This window comes from Acomys russatus, chromosome 1 (assembly GCF_903995435.1).
Source record: "Acomys russatus chromosome 1, mAcoRus1.1, whole genome shotgun sequence".
NCBI lineage: Eukaryota > Metazoa > Chordata > Mammalia > Rodentia > Muridae > Acomys > Acomys russatus.
The window spans coordinates 87,058,876-87,076,679 of NC_067137.1; positions in this window are offsets into that span (position 1 = coordinate 87,058,876).

Genomic DNA, 17,804 nt, shown 5'->3' on the forward strand with positions numbered 1-17,804 from the left:
TCGCCCTTCTTACAGCTGCAGCCTGTCCCTGCCATGACATGGGATCTTCTGGCTTTTCCTCTCAGGTAAATCAGCATGGCAGATGTCCACAGTTTGGATTTCCCACCCAGAACTGAAAGGAACTTTAAGATGGTTACAGCCGACTCCCAACCCGCAGGTATAGCCAGGCTCCGAGGGGCCGAGGAAACTGGCTTATGTCACACGCATGAACACGGCCAGGTGCACCTCTTACTCTCATCCTTCCTTTAACAATGTAATCCCCTGGTCTTTCTCTTAATTCGTATCATTTGCTGGGTCCTCGGGGATGAGTTACCTGCGTTATCTTACTGCTGCCTCTGAGGCCAGCATTCTGGACCCAGCCTGCTGACTCCTGCTCTTTCCAGGCTTCTGGGCTGTGAGATTATTAACCCAAGGACAATGAATGCTTGTAGAACTCATGGGACTTAGATATTGGCCTGGGCTTTGTTCAAGTCCTCCATCCATCATTGTAGAGCGTTTCTGAAGGGGGTTGGGACTGTGGGTGTTTCAGAAGGTAGCCTTGGTTATTTCCCGGTTTATGCGCTCTCTCTCTCTCTCTCTCTCTCTCTCTCTCTCTCTCTCACTCTCATAGGGACTCCTACATTACCCCTCTCTGTAGCTGCTAGAAGCATAAACCATTCCACCTTAAGTCAAATCACACAGCAAACAACTCTGAGGCCTTTTGTTTCCCATGGTTTTGAGTGGCTTTATTAATAAGTAATGGCATTACTGTAAAGTTGTCTTAAAATCTTCAACTATGCTGAATGGTAGTACAGAAATGTAACCCCAGCTCTCAGGGTGCCGAGGCAGGAGAATCCCTGGTTCAAGGCCAACCTGGGCTATATAACAAATCCCTGTCTCAAACAACAACAAAAATCCTCAACCACGTTCCAAGTCACTATGCATGTACAGCATTCTATAATTCAAATCATGAGCTCTGTGTGTTTTTGGACACTACCATCCCCCTTTCAGCATGGAAGCTGAGTGGACCATGGTAGATGACCTGCCACAGTCAGCCACTTTTAGAAGGAAGAGTCAGGACCCCAACAAAACAACACTCTGGATTGTAGCACAATGATTTTTGTTTGTTTTCCCACAGACTGATCACATGACCTGCAGAGTCGCTGTGGTGCTGGGATGGGTGGAGCCTTACTGGGCATCCTCCTGTCTGGGGAGCCACCTATCTTGGTAAAAGTCCGAGGAAATATTTGGAGCTTTGGAGGCAGACTGGGAAGGGTTCTGGTGGAAGGGTACCAACGTTTCCACAGAAGTCTCTGTTTACCCCAGGCTCCCCACCTCCAATTCCCATTTCCCCCTCTATCTTAGCTATGGCTATGATTTGAGTGTGTTAGCTAGGAGACATAGTTTCACGTGGTCACCATAGCAGCCTGAGGCATTCTCTTCCTTTTTAGGGACCTTTTATGGAATTCAAGTCAGGTAAAGCCGGATCCTTGGCTTCACCAGAGAAAAGAACTTTCAGGATTGAAACAATTTCAGGACGAGTGCATATGAATTAGACAGAGTTGGTCTTATTAATTAATAATTAATTCGTTTTGTGTGTGTGCATGTGTGTGAGGTAAGTGCGTGTGGCATATGCACGCATTCGAGTGCAGGTGCCTACGTGCATTCTGAGGCTCCAGTTTTTTTGGCTAAGCTGGCAGCCAGCAAGCCCCAGAGATCTTCCCTGCTTCACTCTCCTCGGTGCTGGGGTTATAGACCCATGCCTAGCCTTTTCTTGGGTGCCGGATCCAATCTCCAGTCCTATGTGTGTGCAGCAAACACTGTTAACCACTGAACCACCTCTTCAGTCCCAGCTGTTGTTTAGTAAAAGACATTTTAAGTGTAGATCTTAATCAAGGGGTCTAATGGAAGGAGGTGCTCAGGGAGAAAAGAAGACGTACCGGAGTGTGGGTATGGACTTCTCAGGGGACAGTCGTGTTTATGTGTCCTAGTGATGGCTGTGTATGGGATTTCAGAAGCTTTTAGAATGTCATTGTTCAGCGGGTTTCTAAAGGACCCCTCCCCCTTCCTCTGACTCTTTCCCACTTTTGATAATTGAGATTATAAAGTAGCTCAGGAGGTGCCAGATGGGATTACAGTCAGATGAAAGATAAAACCTGGAGTCACTAGGTTTGCGAAAGTGGGGTTGAGACATGTTCTTTAACTGTGAATGGGTTTCTGGTGAGATTCCTAGCAAATTGCAGGTTTACAGCTGGGGAGGGGGAAAGGCCTTAAGCAAATATTACCACATCGAAATCCTTGATTCTCAGCAGACAAGAGGCTTAACCTGACTCCAGGGTGAGGACTCCTTACCACCCCCCTCATGTTTTTCCTTGCCTTTATATTCTGCTGGATTCCATGACTTGAGCTCTGAGCCTGAAGCAGGCCTCCCACACCAGGCAGCAGCGTTAAATATCTCTGGAGCTGGAGGCGGTTGTCATCCACCCAACATGGATGCCAGGACCTAAGCTCTAGTCCTCTGCAAGAACAGAATGTACTCTTAACCATGCAAGACATCTCCTTAGCCCCCAGTTTTTAAGTTATTTAATATAATATTTTTATTAATTTATTGAGAATTTCACACATATAATGTATGTTAGTCAAAGACTGAATTTTTTTAATTCTTAATTTTTTTCACACAATCTATTTTGACCATATTCTTTCTCCTCCTCCAACTTCTTCCAGATCCTTCTATCTCCCCATCCAAACAACTTCATGTTCTCTCTCTTGCTCTCAAAACAACAACCACCACCACCACCATCACCACAACAGCAACAACCACCACCAATCCAAAACAAAACCCAGTGAAATAATAAAAACAACAACAAAACCAAAAATCAAAACAAATTACAAATTAACCAATGAAACAAAACAAAAAATGCACAAAAATCTTGGGGTCCATCGGTGTTGGCCAGGTACTCCTGGGCATGGGGCCTGCCCTGGAGTGTGGTTGATAAACCTACCCAGTGACAGTCCATTGGAGAAAATGGTTTCTCCCTTTCCCAGAAGACATCAGGTATAAATAGGGTTGGGATTTTGTGTCTTCTTTCCCTTGGCAGTGCTGGCATGTTGTCTGGTTTGAACCAGTAAAGGTCTTGTGTGTGTTGTAAAGGCCACTGTGATCTGTCCTGTTGGGTCTGGAAGACATTGCTTCCTGGAGTCATCTCTCCCCTCTGCCTGTTACCATCTTTTCACCTTCTCTTCTGCATAGACCCCTTAGCCCTGAGGGGAGGGATTTGATAGAGACATCCCATTTAAGACCGAGTGCTCCAAGGTCTCTCAATGTCTGCACATTTTTCTGTTAGCTTCTCTGAAGGGTTGATCTACTTCCCAATCCAACTAGGACATTTATAATATTTACTCCTAACCACAGAGCCCCCACTCCATACAGGATATAAACACACACCCTGACCTGTTCGAAACCTCTCTCTCTCTCTCTCTCTCTCTGTTGTGTGTGTGTGTGTGTTGTTTCTGAGACAGGGTTTCTTTGTGTAGCCTTGGCTGTCCTGAAACTCACTTTGTAGACCAGGCTGGCCTCGAACTCAGAGATATACCTGTCTCTGCCTCCCAAGAGCTGGGACTAAAGGTATGCACCACCACCACCCAACTAGTTCCACACTCTGCACACTGCTCTGGCACATGCTGGTTGTCAAGGTGTTGAGAGTGTTAACAGAAGTTGTCTTTGGGTGGGCGAACGGAAGGTGGGCGCTTCTTTTTATTTCCTTTCTTTACTGCCTGTATTTTGTGATTTGTTTTGTCGTGAGCATGAGTTTCATTTGAACCAAGAGAAGAATTCTTTTTGAATTTTAGAAAATCTAGTTATTACCATGTCTAAGGAAACTTTTCTTGAAGGGTTCTACTGAACTCTGAGCACTCCCTTTAAATGTCACACCCCTTAGCACCCCCTTCCCCGGGCTCTGTGCCATATTTACTTGGGCTTGAGGGTGCTAAGTAGTTGCTCTTAAGGGATTGAGCATTCCTGAGTAGGCAGTTGGCAGCATGGGTAGAGGCTGCATCATCTTTTTAAGAAATAGCTCAAGTATTTCTCTTTCTTTCTTTCTTTCTTTCTTTTGGGGGGGGGGTAGGTGGGCAGGGTTTCTCTGTGTAGCCCTGGCTGTCCTAGACTCCCTTTGTAGAATCACAATGGTCTGCCTGCCTCTGCCTCCCAAGTGCTGGGATTAAAGGCATGTGCCACCACGCCCAGCACACTCAAGTGTTTCTCAGCCTACCTCAGATTTCTACCTACCCTTGAACTGAATCAAAGTATGTGAGAAATTGAGGGTGTTTGGTTAGAGCAGGGCTTGGTTGTACCCAGATGAATTCCCCCTTGTTTCTAACTTTGAGCCCAAGTGGCACAGCATTGCCTAGCCTGTCTTAGGCCCTCACTTGGATTGCCAACACCACAATAAGATTCCTGACACTTAGGTAGCAGCACAGCACAGTCTTTGGGGAACCTAGACTCACTGGGTGGTTTTCTATAAGGACTTCCTGTATCATGGAACTTGGTGGTGGGGGTCCATGTTTTAGCTTATGCATAAAGTTAAGCCCGATCTTTCAAAATCTCCAGATACCCTTAATTTTTTTGGTCTTATTTATTTTGCTTGTTTATCTATTTTTGAGATAGAGTCTCACTATGTAGCCTTGGAACTCACTATGTGGACCAGGCTGTCCTTGAGCTCACAGAGATCCACCTGCCTCTGCCTTCCAAGTGCTGGAATTAAAGGTTTCTGACACCGCTGCCTGGTATGTACTTTTTCCTCACTGGTTTTCCTTAAGCTCTGCATTTGAACCACTAATAAATACTATGATCTTGGGAATGTAGTCTAGGCAGTTTAAAAACATCAGAAAAATCCACATCTAAGCTCAAGGCTTGGGTATTTGATGAAGATCCATTTCCTGGTTCCTAGGGAGCTTTTTTCCTTCCTCGCTATGTTCTCACAGGGTAGGAATAAGGGGACTGTGTGGAGTCTCTTAGAAGGTCACTATCAAGACCTAGTTACCCCCTCCCCCCACCCCTCCACCCCCAGTCCCACCTTATTTTTCAGAGTTTGGCAGATGGCCTGGCTTTGGGTCCCTGGGCTGGTGCAGGTGCTGCCTCCGGATGAGAGCAGATGGACCTCAAGATCAAAGGTTCCATTTCTCATGGCAAGGCAGGTGTGCTAGTGTAAGGGCAAAACTAATGCCATATTTATATGCAGTGTATATTCTGCAATGAATGATGGTCTGTATGAGAACCTGTCCCCTAGGTGACCCATCTCCGTGTGTTCTGGGGATGACACCTGCCAGCAATCCCCAGAAACTCCACCGGAGCAATTATGTACAATTAGCTCCCAATGTTCCTCTGAGATAAAAAAAAAAAAAGACTTCCCCTCCAGACTCAGCCTCCACCCAACCTGCCTAAAGATGGACATTCTTGTGACCTACAACCCCCGCTTCCCTTTATAAACCCATTGCCCTTGAAGCTCGGAGTCACTCTCCTATCCTGCTGCATCAGGAAGGGTTGTGATCCGAAGCTCTGAGCCAGTAGTACAGGGCCCTATGTATGTTGCAAGTCCTGGTGGTCTTTTTTTGGGGGGGGGGGGCTCTTGACCTAGGTGATGTCGGTACTACACTGAGTGATCTTGGTATAACACTAGGGCCAGATGTGGAAAGAGTTTTCCACAGAATGTTACAGTTTGTCTCTTTTAGATAGAAATTGCTGCTATCAGACAATTGTGGAGACTCTACAATCATGTGATGCCAAAATGTTACAGTTCTTCGTTAAGCCGCTGCGCTAAGCGTGGCAGTGGATGTGGACAGATACTCGGCCAGAAGGCTTCAGCAGCAGTCAGGACTGAGCTAGCTGTGACGCTGGAGTGGATTTTCCGCAGCTACCAAGGCAGCTTCAGCTTGGCTGCCTTGACCCCCAGTCAAGCCCCAGGTGTCCAGCAGTGATCTTTTCCCAGAATAAATGAAGTCTCAGATGGTCATGGTGGAGGAATGGTGAGACAGGGCAAGCCAGTCAACTTTTTTTTTTTTTTTTTTTTTGTGAATCAGGGATTTATAAGCCTTGGGTAGTGGGAAGGGGTTTGAGGGTGAACATGTCTGATTTTCTAGGGCTAGAGTGCTTGGGATACTTGATTTACACACAGTGGTACAGTACCTCATTTACATGCAGTAGCACGGGGTCTTATTACAAGAAGGAGAACACAGTGCTTAATTATCCTGTGGGTGGGGGAAGAACTTCCAGATTCGATTAAAGGCCATTTTCTGAAGGCTAGGCTCTGCTTAGCATAGGGTGAGGTATTTTCAGGAATCTGCAGGTGCTTGCTGAACAGGTTCTATCAGGAAAGGGTTGGGCCTGTAATCTTCCCTGAGGGCTTTGTGGTGCTCTTTAGCCCAGATCAGGCAAAGAGAGAACCCCTGCTGAGGGGGGGTCTGTTGTTACAGACCAAGCTCAGTTGGCTATCTGGATGTGCCAGAGCCCGATCTCTCAAGCAGTGCCCCACACCATACCCAAATACTATGATCTCTTGGGTGGGATTTCAGTGTATGAATTTTGGTAGGGCATAGACACTTAGAACACAGCAGTCACTTACCCCAGGAGCCAGGGTTTTTTTTTTTTCCCCCCACTATATGGGAGTGCCTTCCCATTAGGACTTTTCATGAGGAGTTAATCAAATAATGGTGTGGATTGCATTTTAAAAGTTCACTAAATGTTAGTCAAGGTTATTGTTTTAATAATAATTACTATAATAACTGCACTTGGACTTTTTACCTCTATAGAAGAGTTCCACCTCATATCCATCCATGTCTTTCCCAAATGCATTCATCTGTCACACAGTAATAGTGTGCTGTGCACATATGTTTGTAACAATACAACAACTCTTAGATAGCATAGACTGTGAGCCAAGCTTTGTTCTACATGCTTCCTATGAAAATTCATTTAATTATCCCAATAATGCTGGGAAGTAGGTATTATTATTCTTCCTATTTAAACTGTGTTTGTGTGTGTGTGTGTGTCCAAAGGACAGCTTCTGAAGTGATTCTCTAATTCTGCCACAAGTTCTGGAGACTGAACTCAGGTCATTAGAATTGTAAGGCAAGTACCTTTTGCTGAGCCGTATTGCCAACCCTGTTATCTCTATTTGGTAGAGAAGAAAACTGAGGTGTGTAGAAGTTAAACAGCTTGTGTAAGGTCACACATCTAAAAAGTGAGAAAGCTAGAGCTTTTCATTCTAGGGAGCATGGCTCAGAGGAGGATGGGAATTAAATACTAACTGTACCTAAAGGTAGCCAAGAGGGTTGATAGGACCCTCTAAGAAGACCACCCACTTGTGATCAGCTCCGGTCCCACCGGAAGTCTTTGTGGCAATCTGTAAAATCAGTAAGTAAGCTGAGCACATTGCACACGCCTCTTGGCCACAGGTCCTCCTTGCCCATTGCTGGCCAAGAAGACGGAATGTGGTGGGGTGGATAAAAATATACCCAAATTCTATTTGCAAAAAATATTCAAGCTGTGAATTGGAAGCCAAGCTGATTTACATAGCAAGGTCAAGGCCAGTCAGGGCTATACAGCGAGACCTTGTCAAAAAAAAAAAAAAAAGCCTGGAATCCCAGCATTCTGGGAGGCAAAGGGAGGCAGATCTCTGTGATTTCAAGGCCAGTCTAGTCTACAAAGTGAGTCCAGGATGGCCAAGAGAAACCCTGTCTCAAAACAAAAAAAAAACAAAAACAAAAAAAAAAAAAAAAAAAAAAAAAGAAAGAAAGAAAGAAAAAGAAAAAAGCACACAGCCTGTTGAATGTGGGTTGGTCCTTACTGGGTCATCAGTTGTTCACAGACTGGCTTTTTTGTTTTTTGGCTAAGCTAGGAAGGTGGAACCTTACACCACAAACACATTTGTTCTCTCTCTCTTTCCTCCTGAGTGCACGTCCCACATCCCACATTCCAGCCCTCCCTGGCTTCAGGGGCCTGATGCTGCAGAGCAGTTAAACTTGGATTATAAAAAAATAGTCCTCGTATCCTGAATATCAACTTGAAATAAGTAATTAGGAAATTAAATTAATTGCTAAAACAGCCTTAATCTAAAAGTTTAATTATATAAACACATAGTTAAAGTATATACGTTTGTTTGTTGGTGTGTTGAGACAGGGTCTCACTGTGTAACCATGGCTGGTTTGGCACTCGCTCCGCAGACCAGGGTGGCCTCCAACTCTGCCATCTGCCTGCCTCTGCCTGATGTGATTAAAGGCTGGCACTACCATGCCTGGCTATATATATTTTAAAGGTAAGCTGGGTGAAGTATCTTATGCCTGTAATCGTAAAACTCAACAGGAGGCTGACGCAGGAAGATCTCTAAGAGTTTGAGTTCAGCCTGGGGCACATAGTGAGTCCCAGGCTGCCCTTTATGGAGAGAAACACTGTCCAACCCCACTTGGGAGGCAGAGGCAGGCAGATCTCCATGAGTTCGAGGCTAGCCTGGACTACAGAGCGAGTTCCAGGACAGCCAGAGCTGGTACACAAAGAAACCCTGTCTCGAAAAACAAACAAACAAATCAATCAAACAAACAAACAAAAATCACTGCTTAATAATTACCCTACTGCGTGGCATGCTATTCCACGCTCATTTTTACATTTAGTGACATAACTTGCTTGCATTCAGCCATGGTGGGACCATTTACACCAGTGGAATCAGCAAACACCTGGAGTCAGCACCTCCCCCAAAGCCACCCTCACGTCCCAGGTATCACTGACCTTAGTTAGAGTCATATTTGGTGTTTGGAACCCTGTGTTTCAGAGGAGTGGCTCCACTGAGAGTCCTTGGATTTTATGTTGGAGAAGAGGAGAAGGAGAGGGAGGAGGAGGAGGAGGAGGAAGAGGAGGAGAAGGAGGAGGAGAAGGGGAGGAAGAGGAATGGGGAGGGGAGGAAGAGGAATGGGAGCAAGAGGAAGAGGAAGTGCTATTGTATTGGGCAAGGTGAGGCAAAACCAGACAGGACCTGCCTAACGCTCCAGTTCCTGAGTTAGGCCAGTCCTACTTGGGCTTGTATGTTTTATTTTAATTTTATTTTTAAAAAAGATTTATTTACTTATTACATATACAGTGTTCTGCCTGCATGTACACCTGCAGGCCAGAAGAGGGCACCAGATCTCATTCTAGATGGTTGTGAGCCACCATGTAGTTGCTGGGAATTGAACTCGAGCTCTGGAAGAGCAGGTGGTGCTCTTAACCACTGAGCCATCTCTCCAGCCTGGCTTATATGTTTTAAATGCAAACTTACACATAAGATTTTTAAATAAATTCTTCTAATAGTTAAAGAAATTGAAAGTGACCAATCTGAGCTAATCCTTCTATTTTACTATTCGGGAAATGAAACTTTACACAGTTCAGGTCCAGAGCACTGTGAATGCCCCTGAGCCTCCTAAGCACGCTTCACTGCCTCATCTAAAGGAGGCCACTGGGGACAGTCTCCTGCAGAAAGCAGCCTGCAGCCTCTCTGGCTGAAGCTGCTGGAGACTTCGGCTCCTCACAGATCTCCGTGCTTGTGGGAGCCACAGGCACTCTTGGCCCCGGACACAGCAGACTCGCCAACAAGTCTGGCAAATGCTGTCTCCCATTAACAAAAAAAATTTAGGACTACCAGGCTTCCTGGCTGACTTGAGGTCAAATTGAAAATCTGACTTCCACAGGCAGGCTTTTAAGTTTGTTCTCAATTTTTGCTTGTTAAAGTTTTAGAAAAACAAACACAACTAGATAAACCCATACTGGTTATGTTGCTTTGTATTAAGCGGAGCCAGAAATGGGTATCAAGGCTGGCCAGAGGGAAAGAGGATATGGCTTGGCTGGAGAGATGTGAGCAATACGATATATACCAAGGAGAGTGTATATCACTGATTGTATACAGGGGAGGGTTGTGGAGGGAATGTATACAGGGAGTGTGCATCTAGGAAAAGTGCACGCAAGGAGGAGTATATACAAAGGAAGTATATACGGGGCATGTATACAAGGGGGTGTGTGTACAAGGGAGAATTATATGGGGTGGGGAGTGTATACACCAGGTAAGTGCGTGTGCAGTGGAGTGTATACAGTAGAGATTATATAGAGAGGAGAGTGTATATAGAGGAGTGTGTATGCAGTGGGGGGCAAACACAGGGGAGAGGCGACAGAGTGGAAAACATCAATGGAGCGGATAGACATTTAAAACAATCATTTTCAGAGGCAAGAAACTGAGTTCCAGTTGTCCAGGGGTATATGATAAAGTCTTGCCAATTGCTTCCCGCTGACCAAATTTGATTTCTTTTGCTTCCAGTTAGTTTTACTGTTTCATGTAGTCTCAGTTATACAGTGCTTAATGCACGCATGAATGTCTTTCACAGCACATTTTTGTGCTAGCACCATGATGACAAATTTCAGAATAAGCCTTAAATTAGTTGTTTGAAACTGCAGTAACAAAATGCCACAGGCCAGGTGGTTTAAACAACAAAAATGTATCTGTGTATAGTTGTAGAAGCCAGAAGTCCAAAATCTAGGTGTCAGTGGCAGGGTTTCTCCACGGCTTGCAGATGGCTGCCTTCACATGTAATACTCACACTGTACATCCTCTTTTCATTCAGTGTGTGTGTGTGTGCGTGCACACACACACACACACACACACACACATGCACACACACACACACACACACGCACACACACACACACACACGCACACACACACACACACACATGCACACACACACACGCACACACACACGCACACACACACACGCACACACATGCACGCGCGCCACAGCACATATTTGGTAGTCAGAGGACAACTTGCAGAAGTTGGTTCTCTCTTTCCACCATGTGGCTTCCAGGGATCAAATCCAGGCCATCAGGCTTGGGGACAAGCACTTTTGCCCCAGAGACATTTTTGCTGGCCCTAACGTCTTTTACTTATGAGAACACCAGGCACATTGGATTGGGGCTGGCTCTAAACACCTTATTTTAACTTAATCAGTTCTCTAGGGACATTTTCGTGTCCAGTTGCAGTCTGATGTGCTAGAGGTGAGGACTTCAGTATGTTAACTTTAAAGAGATGTAACTGGGCTCATAACAAACCTTCAAGAGCTGTTTTACCTCTAGTGCACGGATGTGACCCCAGTCACAGAGTTGAACATAAAGGGCCCCTTTTCGTTGACACTGAGAGTTTTCATCATCTACACACATTTGCAGTTATGCCAGGGTTGGGAGCCTAAAGGAGAAGTAAGTGCCTTTAAAAAACAAAGCAAAACAAAAACAACAAACCCCCAAACATAACTCCCCCCAAAAGAAACCCCAATGTACATTGACTTAAATTTTTTTGACACATCCATTTTTCTCCTCCAAATTGCACTTTTTTTTTTTTTTTTTCTTTTACAGAAGGTGATTTTTCACATGTGGGAAGTCCCCAAGCAATGCTCAATATTAGCAGACTAGTGACTAATACAGCTATGAGTGATTTGGAAGTGGATACCACAGCTGAGCAAGGCTGAAAGTTAGCTAACTTGATCACTGATCAAAGCAAGGAGAGCATTAAATGTCAAGTTGTCTCGTGTGTGTGTGTGTGTGTGTGTGTGTGTGTGTGTGTATTCTTGTCCCAAGTCATCCATTCCTCCATCCCTTCCCCAGTCCACCAGTGTTGGTTGGACATCTAAAGCAGGCTGGGAAGGTGAATACTATTGTCCTGTCCCTGCCTTTATCAGTTTACAGTTGAAGCTGGGTGTGGAGGCACATGCTTCAATCCCAGCAGAGGCAGGTGGATCTCTGTGAGTTCTAGGCCAAAGTGGTCTACAAAGCGAGTCTAGGACAGCTAATGCTACACAGAGAAACCCTGTCTCAGAAAAAGCAAAAAAAACAAATACGGTTGAGATGTACCAGCTATTAGGGAAAGTGACTCACAGATACACAGGCTCTATCTTACAAATGGAGAAGATTCTAAAGGTCATGACCAATACTTCTCTTCTGGCCAAGACTAGTTGATTTATCCAATTCCAGAAAAGACTTCAAAGTCTGTGGCATAAGACTAGGGTATGGAGGGAGAGATGGCTCAGTTGTTGAGAGCACTAGCTGCTCTTGCAAGGAACCTGGATTTGGTTCCTGGCACCCACATGGTGGCTCACAGCCACCCGTAACTCTGGTCCAGGAATATAATACCTTCTTTTAACATCCACAGGCACCAGGCTCATATGTGGTGCACAAACATACCTGCAGGAAAAACACTCACACACATAAATAAATACATTTAAAGTAGCATGACTTTGTATGAAATGAAGTGAAACACCCTGACAGATACACATTCAAAGATGAACTTTAGGTATTCTTTGGATGACCTGTGCAGACTAAAGTAAGAAAAACTATGGTGTGTGCTTTTCTTGTCCTTTGTTCTATGTGAGTACAAGCCAGGAGACGATAAGACTCAAGGTGTGAACCCGGGTGTAGTGGTGCGGGTCTGGAACCTAAATACTAGACCTAGTATCTGAGGTGGGGGGATTGGGAGTTTGAGGTCAGCCAGCCCTACATAGTGAGACCCTGTCTCAAGAAACAAAGTAAAATAAAACAATTTAAAACGTGTTCTTTATAGTTTTAAACATTCTTTGTTGAAGTAAGTATTTTAAAGGGAAAGACAATTTAACCCAAACCACTACAATACTCAGAGTTATAGACGCTAAAGACCATGACATAGAGTAAACATTTGCATGACAAAATAGAGGAAACAAATGGAAATAATTGGACCAAATCAGGACCAAAACCCAAGCTCTATGTCTGGTATCTGAGGCATGCAGTATGCGGAACTATGGAGGGCATGAACAGCCCTGTCCTTACAGCCTGGCTGTTTGTGGTTCAGGTGGCCTCTGTCTTGCCCTGACTCCTACGCTTTACCTGTGGCTTTTTCCTTGGCAGATGCTACATATCTTGGCATCTCAAACTTCCTGGGTCTCTATTGCAGCCTACGCCTCATAGGTACAGATGTATGCATGTGTTTCCTGACCTTGCAGGCTTTTCTTTGCAATCTGTAGACGCCTACATGACTCTTTAACTCTTGCGTTTTATTATTTCTGCATCGTGTGGACAATGCCGTGCTCTGCCATTAGCTCACATGGTAGCTGGGCCCCTTAACCCACAGCTACCGTGCTTCTGAGGACCCAGGGAAGCATTTCTCTAGTTGGCCTTGTGTGAACAGGATATCCCCGTGGATTTATTTTCTCAAGAGAAAGTCTTTGAAATGAGTTTTTAATTATATCTGGGAGCCTGGGAGAGATGAGATCTGGCCAATTTTGAGATGCCTTAAAGGTATCCTTTCTACTATTGTTCTGATATAAAACACTTTACTTTTTTCTATAGGTACATGTACTGCTTGTATGCAGGGGTGTGTGTGTGTGTGTGTGTGTGTGTGTGTGTGTTAGATGACAGCCTTGAGTGTCATTTTCAGGAATACAATTCATCTCCTTTGAGACACAGTTACTCATTGGCTTGGAGCTCACCATTTGGGCTCCAGTTACTGGCTTACCAGTGTGCCCCAGGGATCTTCCTGTCTCCACACTGCTAATAGTTGGAACACAAGCATACATCACCATACCTGACATTCTCACATGGGTTCTGAGGACCAAACTTACAAGCAAGCATTTTGAGACATTCAGCCAGCCCCATCTATTTAGGTGGTCTAATCTCTTCAGAAACCATGTTTTCTTCAGCCCAGTTTTACACAAGCTTTTCTGACCAAATTATGAGTTTTCTGAGTGTTTCTACTCTGATTTGGTTCCTGACTCTTTCTGTAAACCTAGTTAAAAGGAGCTAGCAATAACCATGCCACGTCCTGAATACTGGACTTGCTTTGGAATAATACCCCCAGATTAATTAGTCCATTATCTTCAAACTCAGCCTTTCTCAAAGTCTCAGGTCATGGCTAAATGCAGCCAAGTTCTTTGTCAGCATATAGCACAGGTGACCTATGCCATAAGCCCCCCAACCGAGTCCTCATTTTCCCCTGAAATCTCACCAGCACAGTCTTCATTGTCTTGATTGCTACCAGCATTCGAGACCGCTGAAGGTCCACTAGACTCATCCATCACGCTCTGTTTACAGCACTCTCAGCATCCTCTCTCCCGCGTCTCCAGACTTTTCCAAGCTCTTCCCATAAGCTAGTTCCAAAGGCTTAAGAACATGGTCAAAGTCTGGTGTAGTGGCGCATGCCTTTAGACCCAGCACTCAGGAGGCAGAGGCAGACAGATCTCTGTGAGTTCGAGGCCAGCCTGGTCTAAAGTGAGTCCAGGACAGCCAAGGCTACACAGAGAAACCCTGTCTCAAACAAACAAACAAACAAACAAAACAAACAAACACATGGTCAGAACTATTAACAACAATTCTGTGTCTCTGCTAACAATTTTTTTTTTGTTTTTGGTCACTGCTAGGAAGGATTTATTTTGGTTTGTGGCTTTATTGTTTTGGAGCCTGTGGTGAGGTAGAACAGCACGGTGGGAGGAGCTTATGATAGGGACAACTTATCTTTTGGTGTATAGGAATCATAGAGAACAAAAAGGCCAGGGATGAAATACCTCCAAGGATCCACCCACCAATAACCTGCTTCTCCCAGTTAGGCCCCGCCTCTTAGATTTTCCAGCACTTCCCAAAAATAGAACACCACCTGGGGTCGAGCCTTCAATACATCAGATATACCAGAGTTTTAGAGAGATGCTTCATATCCCAACCCTAACAACACTCTAAATGGAAAAACATTTATTTTTATTAAATTAGGTCTTTAAAAATTCATGAACGAAGAGTTCAGTTTGTAGAGTGCTGGCTTGGCCTGTCCAAAACTCTGGGTTTGATTGCAGGCTCCACCTAAACTGGGCATGGTGGTACCCACCTATAATCTCAGCAAGTGGAAGTTGGAGAAAGGAGGATCAGAAGTTCAAGGTAATTGTTAGCTACATAGTAAGATCAAGGCCAATCTTAAAAAAGAACTTCATGGGTGGGTTAGAGGAACACATCTTGGGCTATGCCTCCAAAACAAAACAAAACAAAACAAAAAACAAAAAATAAAAAACAAACAAACAAACAAAACCCAAACCAAAACAACAACAACAACAACAAAACCCCAGCAGAGTTATTAGAATCCAGACTCAGTAGAGGAAATGGAAGCCCTGCATCCTTGGTGAGACAATGAGAATCACAAGTTCAAGGCCAGCCTGGGCTCGGTAACACGATTCTGCCTCACCCAAGGGGGAAAAATTAACAACAACCAAAAAGATCTGTTAGTGTGGTTTCTACCTGTGTAATTACTGAGAAGCTACCGCCAGACTCTAGAACCTTACTTAAATCCAGGGTTGGGAAGCCACTTCCTGGGACAGGTTGTGCCTGCTTGATCTGTGTGGGCAAAAGTGAATGCCTGTGCCCTGCTTACTGCCTCTCTGTATCAGGAAGCCAGTAACGGGCTCTGGGACTTTTATTAGCAATCATGCAAAAATCTAATGTGTACAGGCTTGCCCAGGAACAGCAGACATAAGAAACCACACACCTCAAGGGGTGCACTGATGTACATCCTTCCATGTGAAGGCTGCCATGCACTACCCCATTGGTGGCACATGCTTGCTCGTCTTCCATTCTGCCATAGGCTCCTTCCTTGAGGGAGGTGTGAAGCTTATGGTAGTCAACTTTGGAAGAAGAAACTTCACAGGCATGGGCCAGCCCTCTTGCCCACAAAACAAAACACAAAAACCAAAAACTAAAAAACCAGTTTTTTTGCATTGTATATCTGTTGTGCTCTTTAGAGTTGCCTGAAACTGGCTGAATAAATGGGCCCAATACTGGGGTCCAATATTAAAATGTTCATTTGCCTACATAGCTTATAACAGATATGTTAGAAGTAAGGGGAATGTTTTGATCTCTATGTGTCAGCTTACTTTTTCTCTCTTTATCAAGGGATCTGGTCCAGAAACTAGGGCTGGAGAAATGGTTTAACGTCGTGCTGTGCTGCTGGCCAACACCTGGCTCTCACGACACCTCTTGTTTTGAAGTGCTGGCAGCTTTGAAAGCATTTCACATTTGTATCTCTGTGATCGTCACAGTAACGAGGCAGGGTATCAAGAGCTCGGGATATGGCTCTTTCCATTTCCTAACTTCTTTGTGTTATGACACACATAGGAAATTGGGAAATATGTACACAGAGACCCACAAACATACACGCATATAATAATTTAAGAAAGGTATGCGGCTGCCAGGATTCCTGCTGCTCTGAGGCCTGGCTTGTTGGGTTGTTCAGAGCTGTCCGTTCTCCACCAGCTGGGCAAGTCCTATCTTTGGGAAGGGTGTGAACTAGCTCAAGGCTACAAGGTTACTAAATGTGGTGGTTTGAATGGAGATGGCCCCCATAGGCTCATAGGTTGCAACACTTTGTCCACAGCTGGTAGAACTGTTTGGGAAGGATTAGGAGGCGTGGCCTTACTGAGGAGGTGTGTCACTGGGCGTGGGCTTAAGGTTTCAAAAGCCCATGCCATTCCCAGTTACCTCTCTCTCTGCCTTGCCTCAATTGGTAAGCTCTCAGCCGCTGCTCTCAGTATGTCTCCTGCTTACGGCCACCCTCTCTGCCATGACGGTCTTGGACTCTAGCCCCCTGGAACCATGAACCCCCAATTAAATGTTTCCTTTTTTTTTTTTTTTTTTTTTATAAGTTTCCTTCAACATAATGTTTTGCCATGGCAAGAGAAAAGTAACTAAGACCCTAACTAGGTGTTTAAGTCCAGATCCTCTGAATTCCAACCCAAACAACTTCAAACACAGTCTGTAGTGGGAGAAGCCTTTATTACCAGCACAAGTCCTCATTATCGCTTAGAAGGTCAGAGAGGGTTCAAGCCTGGTTCCTTATTCCCAGCTGTGTACACTGGATCATTTTCTACCCAGATATACAGTCTGCCTCCTGACATGCCTTCTCCGGTCTGAACCAGAGCAGATTGCCCTGGTTACATTCTAGACAGGTGAGATAGTAACCCCCTTTTGCCTTGCACCCTACCATGGGTCTGGCAATGTTTGTTAGGCAATCCAAATGCAGGTTTGCTTCTCAGTTCATGAGAGGATCTCCTCTTTTGTGCGCAGAGCAATAGGTCCTCCGCTGACTAATAGTGTTGCCAAGCAGGGGACGTATGAAAAAAAATGATAGAAAGAGACTTTAAGCTTTCTTGTTGTTGTTTTGTTTCTGGGAATTGAATATAGAATCTTGTACACACTAGATGTGCTGGTTGATTGGTCAGGGGGTTTTGTTTATTTGTTTGTCAATTTGACACAAGCTAGGGTCATTTGGGAAGAGGAAACCTCAACTGGGAAAATGCCTCCATCTGATTGGCCTGAAGGCAAGTCTGAAAGCATTTCCTGGACTAAATGAAGTAGGAGGGCCCAGGCCACTGTGAGGGGTGCCACCCGTGGGAAGGCCATCCTGAATGAAGAAAGCAAACAGAGCAATCAGTAAGGAGCACTCTTCCCTGGCTTCTGCTTGAGTTCCTATCTTCCTGTCTGTCTCCAGGTTCCTGCTTAAGTTCCTGTCTTCCTGTCTCCAGGCTCATTGCTTGAGTTCCTGTCCCAACTTTGTTCAAGTTGGCTTTCGTCAGTGTTTTGTCATAAGAATAGGGAGCAAACTAGGATACCGCGCAAAATGCTCTACCAAGGAGTAAACCCTCAACCATTCTTTAACCCTTTAAATTCAAAGTTCCCATGCGTATTTAGGCACCATTTTATTTATGGTAGGGTCATTCCATTTTCCAAGAAAAGACCTGTATTAGTTGAAGTTCTTACTTTG